Below are 6,427 nucleotides of genomic sequence, written 5' to 3' on the forward strand. Positions count from 1 at the left end.
GTGACATCGTGCACTGCAAGGTAGCTAGATACTGGCCTTGAGAGACTAAGATTTCATTGGTTTCCTCTAGCATTCAGGAGGAGTTACTAATGGCCCCGGATACTCCCTACCTCTTACGGTGGGGAACAGGGCCTCGTTCATTAGGTCCTCTGAGCGTCTAGACATGACGCTGGAAAACCCCACAGAAGCACCAGCAGACTAGACAATACATAAACGTGGCTAGCACCATTCCTGGCACTTAACTGCATGCAATTTCCAGGGATTTATGAGTTCGTACCTCTCCAAACGCAAGCCAGCTTTCTGCTGGGAAGAGATAAAATGCCTGTGTCGTGGGCAGGACGCAATGCTTCTTGGGGCTGTCGAGGTGTACCAAGAGTTGTGCGCCCATAACGCCACCATGCCTCTGCACACAGAGTGACTCCATTATTTCTGTCTCAGCAAGGTGCAGAAGCAAAAAGAGAGGTCCAAAAGTTCACCATTGCTTGACCAAATTATTCTTTTCTGAGGGCAGATGTGCAAAAAAAGAGAAACAATTGCAAGCTCAGAGGCTTCAGAAACCAATCTAACTCTATGCCCAATAGCGTACCTTCATGCTCATTTGACTATTGATCTGAGAGGTCATAACCGTGACCCAGAATAGAACAAAATATGAAAATCCTTTATTTTCTCTGTTGAGAACAAGAACAGGCAGTCAACCCAAGGGTTGGTCCTGGTACAGCTGGATCAAAGTTAATGGTGTCAATCAGCATGCAAAGGTAGAGCAGAGGTCTGGGCACTCGATTCTTGCTGTTTCTCAGTATTCAACCAGTACGTAAGTCCCTGCTGCCCAAGGAGGGCTGTTAGGAGGCAGGCAGACCAGAGGGGTTGAAAAACAATCTCCTCCATATGACCTTGGCACAGCCAGGCTGCTCAGCTTCTGCTGTTTGCCCACCAAAACCTGCCCTTCTCTCCACAAAACACCCTTCTCTGCACTGGTATTTTCTTTTTTTTTGTCACTGTGTTTTGTAATTTTATTAGCATCTGTATTCAACCTTTGCAGAAGCCTGTCCCACCGCCTCTTCTAAATGTTCACACTTTCAATAAACAGACCAGGATAACCCAACTCATTTCCTGCTATGCAATCAATAGCACATCAATAGTATACTCAAATGTATGTGTAACAGATACATGAGAGCATCATGAAAAAGGCTCTGAAGGGTAAATATAACTCCTACAATTTCATATTCATCCTCTCATGATGATTATTACCAGGCAGCAAATCTGTTGTGGCTGTCAGGTACCTTAAAAGAGATGTTAAAACTGCAGTGAGACAAGAACCACCATGTTCCTTAAAAGTTAAATAAAAGGTATCCAGGTTGTAGCTGTATAAGTCTGAAGGTAAAAGAAATCAGCACTCGTGGTAGAGGTGATATCTTTTATTAGACCAACTAGATTTTTGCAAAAAAAAATAAATCTTTAATTGCAAGCTTTTTGGCACAAGGAAGGCACTTGTGCCCGAAAGCTTGCAATTATTATTTTTTTTAAATAAAAGAAGGATACTTTGCCAAGAGAAGTTGTTTCCAGAACGGAGGAAGGCTTCCCCTACCTGAGCCCGAGAACAAAACCTTCTTCCCCACTTCTCCATGTGCCATAAGCACAAGTCAGTGGAGCTGCTCTGGATTTTATATGGGTGTGGGAGTGACCGAAATCTGTCTCCCCCCACACACTGTTGCATTAAGATGAGCTGGGAAGCACTTGGTCTAGGAAGCTGACTGCCATGAGGCCAATTAGAAACTCTCCCATTGGTGTGTCCCAAATCTTTCAGGATGTCGAGGAGCAGCAGTCACAACTTCCATTGCACTCAGGAGTCAATGAGGAGACCTGAGCACAGGTGCCATATAGCTAGCGGCAATGGATGGATCTGATGGAGAGCAGCAGTTTGACTCACACAACAGGCATCTCACCCTGCTGCCTGGGTTAATATATCTACATTCTTCTCCATGCCAAGAAAGCATCTCCCGCTTGCCATTCCCCCAACTCCAAAAGCTCCAGTCTGCACAGGGCTTGACCTCCGCTGGAAAGAGAAGGCAGTGAGCATTGAAAATGGCCTTGTTAACAGCTCTGTGCCTCATCCAACCCCCAAATCCTCCCATGGCCGGAGGCAGAGGGGTCCAGAAAATATCTGCAGTCGTCTCAGGATATCCAAGAGGCACGACCAACCCCATCATGGCAGTCATGGAGCGATGTGCAGGGATGAAAGTCAGGTGCACTTAGGTGGGGACCCCTGCACGGGAGGTGGGGCCCTCCACTCTGCTGCACGCCCAAAATTAACTGAAGCCCCGGATTAACACGGTCAGTGCAAAGACATCATCCACTTGTGGTGGCACCTGGGGACAGCTACACAGCTGGTTTTAGCAGCAAGTAATCACGGTGAGTGCCCAGGGGCCCCGGTCGGCTGTCTTGTAATCTCTACAAAATGCCAGGGCAAGTTTCCCAGTGTGAGGGTGAGAGGGAGGAGGGGACCCTGCCTTCACCTCTCCATAGGGGCCCCAGAAGTTTAATGCCAGGTCTATTGCCTTGGCTATGCCCCAGCTCAAAATTGTAATGCCACTTTTGAATGGTTTTTTCCTTTGGGAGCTTGCCCAGTTCTCCCCACAGGCACTTGGTGCATACTGAGTCATATTCATTTTCTTTTTAAAATGACGGTGTTTTGTTTTTATTTGCGTTGAGAAGCGAGAGTAGAATATTTTTACATCTCATATGAGGATGGGTGCCATAATTCACCATTGTGCATAATCCCATCCCAATTTATTCCTGCTTTCAATTATTTTGATGCATCTTTGCAAAAGGAAAGCACAGACCACTTGGACTTGAGAGAAATGATAAAATATTATGATCATATTACTTCTGAATATTTATGCGGTTTTCACTCTCTCCGGGACTTGCGATAACCAGACAAACACAAATAAGGCAGAATATACACACAAGGAATGACACAGGCAAACCAAATGCAAATAGTTAGATGTTATGAGGGGAGCATGATTGTTGCATTGGTTAAGCTTGTGATACGCACGCTGCCCGGGCCAACCGAGGGGACGGCAGTGACAGCGTAGGAGCCTTACCTACAAGGCTTGAAAAGAAAGAACGTGGCAGGGACCAGCAGACCCTGGCAGACTTGAACCACGCCAGAGCAGAGACACAGAGCATGTCTTATCTCTGCTGTTTCTGGCATCCTTAGAGCAAGGCTCTGGACTGATGGGGTGACTGCAGGACTGGGTTTCACCGCATGCTGCGCTGTGCACGCTGCACTGACTTCCCTGCAGCCAGACCTGAAATGGCACTTGCATGGCTGTGCAAGGAAGTGCTCAGGGGCTGCTCCTCCACGTGTCCCCAGCAAGAGGACCCCGGCTCTCCTCGCCACCAGCAATAGCAGAATGAAGGAAAGCAACCAAAGGGTGCAGAGGCAGGAAGCACTGGCATTAAAACCCTCCAGGGTTGTGTGGCAGCATCATTAACAATTCCACATTAATGTCAAAGACTAGCCTCACTAGTCTTTGACATTAATGACTCATTTATGCACAAATCCAGTTTTGTTTAGATGGAAAACTTTTCCGAAGGAAATTTTTCAGCCAGTTCCAGTCATGGACATTGCCCTTCCTCTGAGCCAGTGGAAAGCAATGCTTCCATGAAGTCATGAGCTCAGGAGGAAAATGGACAACCCCCACAGAAAGCAGGCTTCAGGAAGCAGCATTCCTGCCCCTGCCGGCCAGCTCCTCAGAATAGCTCTCGGGATAATTCTTACCGTATCCTGCTTTTTCTTCCCTCAATTCCCTTTTGTACATCAATCCTTTGCAAGAAAAATGGTTGGGGGCTGGGGGCATGACATTTGAGGAGAGGCTGAGAGAAATGGGATGATTGAGTCTGCAGAAGAGAAGACGGAGGGGGATTGAACAGCAGCCTTCACCTCCCTGCACGGGGGCTGCAAAGAGGATGGAGCTGGACTGGTCTCAGTGGGGGCAGATGGCAGGACAAGGAGCAATGGGCTCCAGCTGCAGCAAGACAAGCTGAGGTTGGATATTAGGAAAAGATCTTTCTCACAAGGAAGGTGGTGAAGCACTGGACCAGGCTTCCCAGAGAGGTGGTGGAGTCTCCATCCTTAGAGGTTTTTGAACCCTGGCTTGGCTGGGATGATGCACTTGGGGCTGGTCCTGCTTTGAGGAGAGGGTTTAACCAGATGTGACCCCCTGAGGTCTCTTCCAGCCCTCATTTTCTATCCCTCTATGATTCAAAGTTCACTTCAGTTACTCTTCCACACAGTTACATGAGTTCTTAAACATAAGGGCTGTGAACACTTGCAGTTCCTGCTGCATTGGGAGGAGGTCTTCTCCTAGGCTTCAGAGAGCTTCCATCAAATTAAACACCAGGAACTCAGACTTAAGTGTGTTCAGACTTGGCATTCACTAAGGGCTCAGCTAGGCAAATTGGCATGTTCCACCCACATTTAGCAACCTCGACTTTGCTTGCATGGACTGTGTTTTTTTAGAGTGACTTGCATCATATAATATGTTTTATTTTTATCGAGATTTTTATTTTAATGAGTTTTTGCACAATTTATCAGTGGCAACTCTTCCCTTGTCAAGTTGTTCCAGATTAATTTCATTTGTTAATTGTCTTCTTTTTCTTTTCCATGCATTTCAGGGAAGCAGTGTGCCCTAAGATTAATGATATTTTCTTTCCATTATACAGTATAAAGTAATGATGTTTTTCCATTTACCCTGAAAATGCCCAATGTCAGACCTTTCCCACCAAAACAGCATCATCAATTATGTCATGGCTACTTGCCATATATATTGGAATGCAACCCTTGCTCATCATAACATTGTTAGTGAATTGTCTGTCATGCTTACACTGGATATATTAATTACATGCAGAAAAAATATTAAACCCTTCAAAACTATTTTTGTTGAATTTGCTTACACTAGCAGGTGTTCTGAGACAGCCACTGCTCTGATGTTTGGTTTCCCTCACTTTAAATTAGAGCTATGCAAAATCTGCTCTTTCTACTTACAAGGTCTTCCTGCAAAGTCAACCCTATGAATTTGCTTTGCACAGTGAGTGAAATTCTTGCTTACTCTGGACTCCATCTCAGGCATTTGATCTTAAATTTCTATCTGGAGTGGGAATTAAGTGTTATGTAGATCTTGGACTGACTATCACAAGGATGACTATCATCCTGTTTTTGTACCCTCTGCTGCTTAGCTGAATTTTCAAGGTGCATCTTAAAGAATCCCCTGTTTAATCAGTTCTATCTAGCAACTGATTAAATTTGTCCAGGTTCTTGTCTAGAAATGACTCTCCTAGCAGCTCCTGGTCATAGCCTCATCGAGAAGAGCCCTGACCCTTTCCCTCATCATGCCATGCCAACCTCCCCTAAGACAATGCAAGGTAGTGTACAAGTACCCAAATTACCTCTCACGAGCTAGCTTAAGCATCAAAATCCACCTCACTGGAGCAACATGAGATGTGTACACATGTGCTAACTTTCTGACAGTTAAGCTGACTTAATTTTTTTTAAGTCAACTTAACTGTTATAGTGCACGCACCTATGTGGAGCAGAGCTGACTTAAACATGGTGCAAGATAATACACCTCCGAGGTGTATTACTTGAGTTGCTTTAGTTAAGTCAACTTAGCTCATAAGATGGCTGCCATCATGTCAAGGAGCTGTATGTGTGTACACTCCGGTGTGCCTTAACTTAAGTGGACTTAGTTAAGTAGCGTTTTTTTAAGTCAAATTCCTTTGTGTTTAAGTGCGTGTGCATATACCCATGAAGGCTGATGTACCCTGCTTCTTTTCACCTACTCTGTAAGAGCAGGTGTCTCCATTCGTCATCCCAGTGTACAAAGCAGATGTGCCGTCAGGTTCAGCCCAATGACAATTCTCAAATCTTACAGGACGTGCAAAGTTTCTTGTTCGATTATGAACATCTTGCAAGGCCATTTTAATTGTCTTCCTCTGCTTTAAAAATGAGCTTCCTCAGCTTTCCTCAGTAACAATTACCGATGCGCTCTTTCTGCCTACCCAGGTAGTAAAACAAGAGGCCAGGTACCTAATCTCCTACCTCAACGGGATGTGGGCTTGATATTACTGAACACTATAAATCTCCTCCTAACTCTTCCATTTAAAGCACACTAGTGTCACTTATAATTCTTGGCATTGCTTATAATCGCTATCCCAAAACATCTTTTCTCTACCGACAGATGCTGAAACAGTGCATCGTTACTGCTTTGGCTGGGCAATTAAGCCTTGATGGGTTTTGTACTTGGGGTTTGTAACCAGAGTGAAATAGAAACAAGACCCATATTGTAGATCCCAAAGGTGCCTTCTCAAAAAGGCCATTTCAGGGACACTATTAGTGCCCCTCTGAAGGGGGAGAGGTAGCTAAACA

The sequence above is a fragment of the Crocodylus porosus genome, unplaced genomic scaffold, assembly GCF_001723895.1.
Source record: "Crocodylus porosus isolate Cpor-Errol unplaced genomic scaffold, CroPor_comp1, whole genome shotgun sequence".
Classification (NCBI taxonomy): domain Eukaryota; kingdom Metazoa; phylum Chordata; order Crocodylia; family Crocodylidae; genus Crocodylus; species Crocodylus porosus.